General features: G+C 39.0%; 1 long non-coding RNA gene across 1 annotated transcript in view; it reads left to right on the top strand.

Annotated features, from left to right (window-relative positions):
• Nucleotides 1–4,797: 4,797 nt before the first annotated feature.
• LOC131899169 (uncharacterized) overlaps nucleotides 4,798–10,322 on the top strand; it is a 109,951-nt gene continuing 104,426 nt past the window's right edge. The window contains exon 1 of the long non-coding RNA XR_009376062.1: nucleotides 4,798–4,890. This is a non-coding gene — a long non-coding RNA (uncharacterized LOC131899169). The remainder of the gene's footprint in view (nucleotides 4,891–10,322) is intronic.

The following is a 10,322-nucleotide window of genomic DNA, read 5'->3' as shown; positions in this document are numbered from 1 at the left end:
GTGGAGGATATATAAGGCTTGCCTCTTCTTGAATAAACTGAGCTTGTTGTTTCAACATTCTCCTGGAGTCTGTGTTGTAGCATGAATTGTAAAGAGTCTTATTAATAAAATCAAGCTTGAGGCCAGTTAATGGGGTGAACACTGGAAGATCAGAGAAACAGAACAAGCCACAGCTACCTCACCTCACCAGTTCCTCAGCTGGTCTTGTTTCCTCAGACTGGAAGCTTCTGTGTCCTCATCCAAATGAATCTCAGCTGAACTGCTGCTAGAAGCCTGAATGCTTAACCAGCCAAATGCTTCTAGTTTCTGGTCCTCACGCCTTATATACCTTTCTGCTTTCTACCATCACTCCCTGGAATTAAAGGCTCGCTTTCTGGGATTAAAGGCGTGTGTCACCATGCCTGGCTGTATCCTTGAACACATGGATTTCTGCCTCTGGGATGCTAGGATTAAAGGCGTGTGCTACCACTGTCTATCCTACATATCTAGTGGCTTTTCTGTTCTCTGACTCCAGATAAATTTATTAGGGTACACAATATTTCGGGGAACACAATACCACCACACTGTGTGGTTTGACTCTGCACCTACTTGGCCCCTGCCCCCAAAGGGAACAACAGCAAAGGACCCTGCTACAACTGAGAACAAAGGGCTGTTGTTTGTTTTTGCTCTTTAAGGGACCCACCCCCCAGCTCCCAAATAAATTCACACATGGAGACTTGTTATTACTCATGAATGCCTAGCCTTAGCTTAGCTTAGTTGTGATGATATATTGCGTTCCCCTAATATATTGGGTACCCTAATAAAGCTTATCTGAGGATCAGAGGAAAAAGCCAGCCACTATATTAAACATAGATGTGAGGCAATGGTAGCACACACCTTTAATCCTAGCATTCGGGAGGCAGAGACTCATCTGGATCTCTGTGAGTTCAAGGCCACACAGGGAACAAAGCCAGGTGTGGTGGCACACGCCTTAAATTCCAACACTAGTTAATCATAAAGGTCTGGAGGTCTGTACAGACCGACAGGAAGTGACATAGCTGGGCAGAGAGAGGAAGGGAGATGGCAGGGACAGAAAGGCTATAGGCATGGGTATATAGGAAGTAAGTCTCTTTGGAGGCTGAGCATTGGTAAGGTGAGGTTGGTTGTGGCTTGCCCTATTCCTCTGATCTCTCAGTTTTAACCCCAAAATCTGGCTCTGGGTTTTTTATTAATAAGACTGTTTAGCAATTTGTCTTACACTTAGTTTCTTGCCAGCTTTCCTTAACAATTTATCCCATCTACCTTTTGCCTCTGGGTTTTTCTGATTCTCTTCTGTAAATCTTACTCTTATGCCATGGCTTGCTGTGTTGTTGGGTGGCTGGCCCCTAGAGTCCTCCTCCTCTGGCTCCTTCTCCTTTTGTTTTTCCTTTCTACCCTCCTCCCAGATTTCTCCTTCTATATATTCTCTCTGCCTGCCAGCCCCACCTATCCTTTCTTCTGTCTCACTATTGGCCATTCAGATCTTTATTAAACCTTCTGGTGTTTTAGACAGCCAAAGTATCACAGCTTCACAGTAGCACACCTTAAAATAATATTCTACAACAAAGAGTTGATCAAAGATGTGATTATTTCAATTTCTGATTTACCCATGATAAAGTAGCACCCAAAACTTTCTATACCCACTGATGGTGGAGTGGTAAAGGCCAGCTAATGGAACTGTCTTCTGGTCAACAGAATGAAAATCTCCGACCTAGGTAGAACTCTAACATTTCAGTTGGGTGGTGTCAATGACCTGGCTAAAGGACCACACCTCAGGAAGATGGGAACTCCCCTTAGGAAGGCACTTTCACCTGAAGCTGCGCTAATGAGATAGGGAGGACACTTATGCCTTTAATACTGTAATGTACTTTTCCTTACTAAAATTTCCATCCCTGCTACAGTCTCCTACAGGGTTCAGCCATGCTGCTTCCTAGTTCTGCTCACTTTTCTAAATTACTCTGAAAAGGGCAACTTTTCCATGATTTCTCTAACTCTGAGCTTCATTACTCTTTCCTTAAGGCTCCTCTTCCTAAAAAATGGGTGCCTCTGCCACCACATGACTGACCTCCAGGCTTCTTTAACTAAAGTGGTCCAACATTTTTCCTTCTCTTCTGGGAAGCTGCTGTTCTTTGTAGCTCATCTACCCTGGGGTTTTTCTTTAAACTCATGAAATTGTCTTTGAGATTCCTTGTACGTGTATTCCTAAATTAATCTATTGATAAGAATAAGAACCCCATGAGGGGACCCCAATTCCCCCAGTGTCATCTGGTGACCACAAGGGAGACTCCAAAATATCCAGTAACACGACCAGAGGACAGAGAACTTCTAATACCTATTTGACACCATTAATCTATAACAAGTAGCAAAAACTCATGTAGAAATTGTGATTACCTAAAAGAAAGGATCAAAACCATCAAAAAAAACTCCATCCTAGTGTGGCAGGCCCAAAACAACTTGGCCACATAGCTGCCATGATAGGCTTACTGGCAGGCAACACTGGATCCAGGAAAAGCCATAAAGTGACACCACCCAGGGATCCACCCAGGGATGGGTCAGCATCTAAGGGGAAGAACCTGACATCCCAAACATTCCAATCAGATAAAATTAGATAAGATCACCAGATGTCCCTGAGCCTAGCACATACCTATTCCCTTTTTACAGATAGCCCTAGACAAATGTCAGCCAGTCAGGGTCCTGAACCCTGGAAATCCCCTCACCCCAACCTCCGCTTTGCTAAAAATGCCACCCTGCCTAGGCTCGGGGGGCCCTGTTCTCACTGCTGCGTCAGACAGGCAGAGAGACTAACCTTGAGCTTGAAATAAAGGCTCTTTGCTTTTACGTATGTGATTTGGTCTCTGTGGTGGTCTTTTGGGAGTCTCCGTGATCTGGGCATAACACTAGTGGTACAAAGCTAAAACTCCCAGACTCAAAAGGCTGATCCAGGAGACTGTCAAATTCAAGACTTACCTATGCTACTGGGTGAACACAAGGCAAACTGGGCAACTGAGGGAAACCCTGTCTCAAAATAAAAAGTAAAGAAGGCTGGGATAGCTCAGTGTTAGAACACTTGGCCAGCCTGTGTCAGGCTCTAATTTCAGAGTTTCAATCCATATCATAAAAAAACCCTTAAAAACCAGCACAATAGGGAAGAAAGAAGAAACCTTACATAGTTAATATCCTTGAAATAGTAGAAAATGTTTACTGCACAAAACGGAATTGCTTGTTAAGACCTTAATTTTTCTCTCTTTACTACTCCCCTTCTACCTATCTGTCAGAGTATTCCTGATAAAGATTAGCATTTGAAAATAGAGACTGAATAAATAAGATTGCTCTCATCAATTTTGGTAGGCACCACCCAATGCTGAGGCCCCAAAAAAGAAGAAAGAGAAGGTGAAGTGGCAATTTTTGATTAAAGTGGTCTGATACCTGTGTGTTTGCTTTGCTATCTGACTATTGTGTACCCATAGAACCCCGTAGTTTTGCTTTCAGCCTGGTTAGTGTTCTATTTATGGTGCAAAGCAAAATCCCTGGGTTTATACAAAATGTGAATTAAAGAGGATGGAGATGCTCTGAAGAAGCTAAAAGTAGAGAGATGAAGTATCTTTCGGTGAAAGAAAATGAGCTGTGTGCCTGCCTCTCTGCCCTGATCTTCCTGAAGTGAAATTATAGCATAAAATCAAATGTGATTTTTCCTGATTACCTCAGAACTAATTAGAGAGTACCTGCCCACCCACGACCTGCATCTAATTAGAAATACCTGTTAAGATGTTATTTGCATATCTTCAAGTCATATTATGTCATGAGGACATTAGTGCTGATGAAAACTGACATTCACTGCAAAATTAAAATGCATTACATGGAAACTAGGAGTCATCAAAACTCACAGCTGCAGATTTGAGAGCCTGTTTTAATTGATGAGATACAGTTGTTTTGCTTCAGAAAGAAAATCAATGCATGAAGCACAGGAAAGTAAACATTCAGAGTCAGAGTATCATGGCAAGATGCACAGCTACAGACAGACTGTGGTTGGTGCAAGTTCCTGAATGTTAAGCAAGTTAATCATATGTATTTTGTTATCAAACCACTAAATTGATCTACAATGCATGTTATTATTTCCATTTTATAGCTGGCACAAGGAGAGTACATGATTTGCCAAAGGCCATGCAAGTAATAACATTACTTTGATGGAATTTGAAACTAAGTCTTTCAGTTTGGATTTGGCGTTTCTTTCTCAGGATAGTATTGTGTTTTGGGTTTTTTCTCTTCCCCCCATGGGAAGTTCTTATACTCACAATACATGTCAAACATCTCTTAGTTCTTAGTTTACATAAAATTCTGCATCAGACAAAAACTGTGAAAGTGTTATTTTCATTCACAGTTTTCTTATTTTGAAAGGCACAGACCTAAACTCACAAAAGAAAGCATGTCGTTCAATATTATTAAGAGAAATATCTAGTGACTATACAAGCTGCTATTTGATATAGCAAATAGATCAAAACACAAATTAAGCTTTGGAGGAAGATCAGATAAAGCTATAAAGCAAGAGCTGCTGGAGGGGAGTGTGTTTTTATTCCAAGGAGAGGAAACATGAGTGAGAGCAAACACCACTCATATCCACAAAAACCACTCCATGCCATCTATGTCTGAATCCTGCTCCTGTGAATATGTCACGTGATATCAAAAGAAAAAAGTAAGGCTACAGATAGAATTCAGTTTGTAATTACTGTGTGTTTTTCTTTTCAGTCATGACAAAGCTGTGTAATATTTATCTTTCTTGAAGGTGTGAAGCTTACGAAGGGCCACAGCATATCCCTCCTCATCCAATATTGAAACTACCATGAACACTGATTTGTTTTAGAAGCTGCAGATCAGGTAATTATACAGTTAAAAACTCTGGGAGATGTGTGTCATCAAATAATTTTTTTCATTCCTTTTGTAGTTCTTTAGAAACACTCATAACCTGATACAGAAATTACTTTTAAAGAATGTTTATTATAGTATGTATACTGACAATGTGAATAGTGTTTTTAAAAAACAATCATAATTCAAATGATTTCACAGTGAATATGACTACAAAAATCCAACTAATTGAATGTTATAGTTTCTTATTATTGTAATGAATTTAGTGGCTGTCTCCTGGGTAGACTAGGGATAGGTGGGAAATGGAACATGAGGGATCTGGTTGAGGAGTGGATGGAGGGGGAGAGTAATGAAAGAGATGTCTTGATGTGGGGGGCATTTTGTGGTCAGGTAGAAACCTGGTGTAAGGGAAAGCCCCACAAATATACAAGGATGATCCCTAGCAATAGTGGATAGGTAGCTTGAACTGGCTATCTCCTGTAATCACATTGGTAAGACCTCAATTGCTATTAAAGAGTCTTCATCCAGTAACTGATGGAAACAGATGCAGAGATCCACAGCCAAGCCCTGGACCAAGCCCAAGAAATTCTGTTAGGAGAAGGAGAAGGATTGTACAAACCAGGGACGTCAGAGTCATCACAAGGAAACCCACAGAAGTAACTGGCCTTCTCATGGGCATTCACAGACTCTGGACCAACAGCTAGGAAGTCTGTATGAGACAGGTCTTGGCCCTCTGCATATGTGTGAAGGTTGTATGGCTTGATCTACTTGTGAGACTTGTGGTGGTGGGAACAGGGCCTTTCCCTAATGCTTTGGTTGGCTTTTGGGAATCTTTTCCTGATGCTGCATTACCTTGCCCAGCCTTAATACAAGGAGAGGAGCTTAGTCCTATCTCCACTTGATAGGCCATGCTTTGTTGGCACCCATGGGAGGCTTGCAGAAACAGAGGAGGATTGGATTGAGGAGGGGCCAGAGGAAAGATGGGGGAAGGAAGTGGGAGGAGTGGGGAGGGAAAGCTGCAGTGGGGTTCAAAACAAATGAAAAAAATTTAATTAAAAAAATGGGGCTGGAGAGAGAGATTACCTAGCAGTTAAAAAAAAAAAGTGCTTGCTGCTGTTGCAAAGGACCTGGGTTCACTTCCCTGCATCCACATGGTGGCTCACAAGCACTCATAACTACACTTCCAGTTGTCCCAACACTTTTATCTTTCTGTATATGCATACATACGTGTGTGTGTGTGTGTGTGTGTGTGTGTGTGTGTGTGTGTGTGTGCAGGCAAAATAATCATATACATAAAATAAAATGAATCTTTAAAAAATAACAAAAATCTGTTCTTATTCTTTGCTGAAGAGCAGAAGTATGAAACAGATCTAATAGGGCTGAACTCAAGGGCATCATAGCATTGCATTTCTCGTAGAAGCTCTAAAGAAGAATCTGATGTCTTGTCTTTTCTAGCTTCTAAAGGATGCCTATGTTCCTTCGCTAGTGACAACTTCCTTCTTTCTTCAGTCAGTATCCCAAAAGCATAGGTCCTTCTCATGCTCCTGTCTGTTTCTCTCCTGGCTACCTCCTTCTAACAGTTAGAGAGGATATTGTCAGTTCAAAGAGCCCGTCCAGATAATCCAAGATGTCTAAGACCATCTGATTACAAACTGAATTCTATCTGTAGCCTTACTGTTTTCTTTGTAATATCACGTGACATATTCACAAGAGCAGAAATTCTGACATAGATGTTATGGAGTGGTTTTTGTGGATATGATTATTGTTTGTTCTCACTTGTGATTCCTCTCCTCAGAATAAAAATGACTCTGAAAAATCTATCAAGGTTTTCTTAGAACTGAAGTGTCTGGAGAAAAAAAATAAGAACTCAAATCTTTCATACACTGAATGATCAAAAAGATAAAATAACTTTCATATCACATGGAGTATTCAGGAGGTAAACCTTATCTCTCTTGTCAGACTTTTCCTGGCTACTTGTATTTTATGGTACTTTAAAGCACTAATTCATGCTGGAGACAAATATAACTATTCATGACTGTTAAAAGTCAACTGAACCCAACAGGTGACATTAATGTGTGGGCACAATTGTCTTAAAAAGGGATCTAATGGTCCCACAACAGTGGCTAATCATACTGCTTTTTAGCAAGGACCATTGGGTTAGCATGGGAATGGATAGCCACTGAACAGTGTACAAGGCTCCTGACAATCAACATGTAAAATGGTTTACTTCTCTATTTGAGATATATGTAGCTCTTGAGGGGAAGGTGAAAAACGTTTTTTAACCCATGGACTTACTGTAGACCATACTGGCCTCAAACTCACTAAATATCCTATATTGGTCTCTAACTCATTTTAGTCTTCCTGCCATAGCCTCCTGGGTTTTGGGATTTCAGTTGTGAGATGCCATATCCCACACCCAACTGAAGGTGCACTCTGTATGTGAACAAATGTATTTAAATACAGTACTATAGTAAACTGATAATAAATGGATCAAAACAGAACTGCTTCAAGGTGAAAAATGTGCAACTTCAACTGCTGTTTAAATCACCTTACACCCAATACCGTGCATCTGGGCCTTCCAGCTCATCTGTGATCTATGTGTTTTTACTTAAATTAGGCATCCTCTAGAAACCAAAGACTGCCACAACAGCCATTCCAATAGCAATCACAGTAGAACTTCATCTTTTCAGATACAATGGCAGTTTGGAGAAAGGTATTTTGAACTAGTGCAGTTTGAATCACCCTTGCCATGTACAATCCATTAGAACTGAATTATATAGGACTTCAGTCATTTGACAACTGATTTCCCTGTGGAGAAGTGAACAGTGTCAAAAGAAGAATGACAGGGGCCATTTATACAACTTGCATCAGGGGAATAATTGTAGTTTATATGTGTCTGCAGGAAGATTTTCTCTGACAAAGAGCAAATGGCATCAAATTGGGGTAAACATCCTACATATACAACAATAAATAAAAGTAAATGGAAAATTATAGCTTTGACACATAACTGTACCCAAAAGAAACTGCCAGTCTTTTGAAAGAAGGCTGTTTAGTCTGGAAGTTTGCAGATGTAATTTTCTTCTTGCTTTGTTTACTGCTTTAGCCTAAGATTCTCTGGAAAATAAACTGCAGGGACTTTTTCTCAAGGGAACAACTATCTATCTATCTATCTATCTATCTATCTATCTATCTATCTATCTATCATCTATCTGTCTGTCTATCTATCTATCACTCTTACATAACACAATAAAGCATATGCTTCTTCATCTCATCTAAGTGATATGTGATTTGGATTTTTTTTATTTATTACAACTATAGCACTTGTTATAATTGAATCTGTTTGTATAAGCTTTATATTACAAAATGAATTGTTTCTAGTAACAATATCTGTAATTGAAAGAGCTAAAAAATTATGTCTAAATTAATAATAATCTGAGATTTCTTTATATGTCTGTAACAATGGGCATCTTATTAGAACATAATTCAACCACATTACAGTTTCTCTATATTAGACTGTTCATTAAAATATTGAATGCATATTATTAATATCCTCTAAGGTACATCAGTTGTTTTCATCAATTATTTGCCATTTCTAGTCAATTTCAGGTAAAAATTTGAAGTTCATATTGTATCATGATAAATTAAGACATAGAAACATCAATTTTTCCTGTGCTTTATTGAGAATTTCAGATTAATATTTTGCCAAATATTATTTCAAATACTAATGTATTTTATACACTTTGATGATATAATGTCTTCTAATATCTAGACTAATTTAGTTAGTACTGAGCTGAAATGTATGAACTGAAAAAGCTTTGAGAGTCTTTTCAAAATGTAAACTGATTATACTTTCATTTACTTTAAAGCATTCATAAGTATTCTAAAAATCTATGATGCATGTGATCTTGAAATTATATCATATTGAAACCAAATTTTAAACATGTTAAGCCAGCACTCTATTTTTTGGAGCTGTCAAAACCTATGAAAGATCCGACATTTTATCCTGTTTGCAAGATAACAATTCAGCATGCCACATTTTAAGAAATGCTGACAGAAGCTATTAGGTTCCTGTTTGCTGGTATATTATTCAGAGGCATAGCAGTAGTGAGGGCCCAAATGCTTAAAATATTCATTGAACATCATGTTCCATGGAGCAATGAAAGGAGGGCCAGGTGCCACATACAGTATCACAGTATTGTGTTACAAAGGAGAAATATTAAGCTTAAAGAAGTCTTCTTTTGTGATGCCTTTGTTCAGCATAAATTTCAGGAGGTCACCATCAATCTCCTCTGACTTAGATGTGTATGTACTTCCTCTTTATAATCATCAGAACTAAAAATATTTATTATGCTCCCATACACCATTTTGTATGATAAATTGACTTTAAGAAAAAGACGTAATCAGTGTTTGCTTGACCTAATTACAGAAGCCTAGAAACTTAGATCTAGCACTAAGAGATAGAGAAGTCAAACATATTTGAATGAAAATTATTCAACAAGGTGTCCATTTTCTTTTTTTATTTATAATTTTTTAAATTCATTTTACATACCAACCACAGAGCTCCCTCTCATCCCTCCTTCTGCTCCCCCAACCTCCCCCACCTGCTCTGCCCCTCATCCCCTCCTCCAAAAGGGTAAGGCCTCCCATGGGGAGTCAGCAAAGTCTGGTACATTCAATTGAGGCAGGACCAAGACCCTCCCTGCTGCATCAAGGCCGTGAAATGTCTCTAAAGGTGTCCATTTTCTATTGCTAGTTTTGAATACAGAGATTGCCACAATGACAAGGAATATGTGTGGTTTATAGGAATTAAGATCAGCCTCAAAATTATCAGGTTTGGACATAATATGTATTACATTGAGAGGTAATTTTTCTCTGGAATTTTAAGATAAGCACTCAATTCAGTGGGTGCCTTAGTTCAACATTTGTTATGCCCCACGTAGAAAACTACTTATACAACATCAGACTTCTAACATAGAACACTGAGTTAATAAATGAATGTTGCTTCAAGTTTGTAAATGTATAATAATGAGCTATACAGTAAAAGAAATCTAATAAGGTGGTGAAGTAGTCTGAGACTTTAAAGCATTCAGGAGACATTCATTCTTTCAATCTTCCCAGACTGTATGCGTTGTGGGGTATTTGTACACTGTGAAAATGTATTGCAGTGATTGGTATAATAAAAAGCTGAATGGCCAATCACTAGACAGGAGCTATAGGTGGGACTTCCAGGCAGAGAGAGAACTCTGGGAAGAAGAAGGCAGAGTCGCCAGTTAGATGCAGAGCAAGCAGCATAAACAGTATGGAGAGTTGAGGTAATGGGCCATACAACAGAATGTAGATTAAAATAAATGGGTTAATTTAAGTTATAAGAACTAGTGGGACAAGCCTAAGATAAGGCTGAGCTTTCATAATTAATAATAAGTCTCCTTGTCATTATTTGGGAG

The sequence above is a fragment of the Peromyscus eremicus genome, chromosome X (genome assembly GCF_949786415.1).
Source record: "Peromyscus eremicus chromosome X, PerEre_H2_v1, whole genome shotgun sequence".
Lineage (NCBI taxonomy): Eukaryota > Metazoa > Chordata > Mammalia > Rodentia > Cricetidae > Peromyscus > Peromyscus eremicus.
Note: the sequence above shows the minus strand (reverse complement) of the source record. Positions and strands in the feature narration are given on the sequence as shown.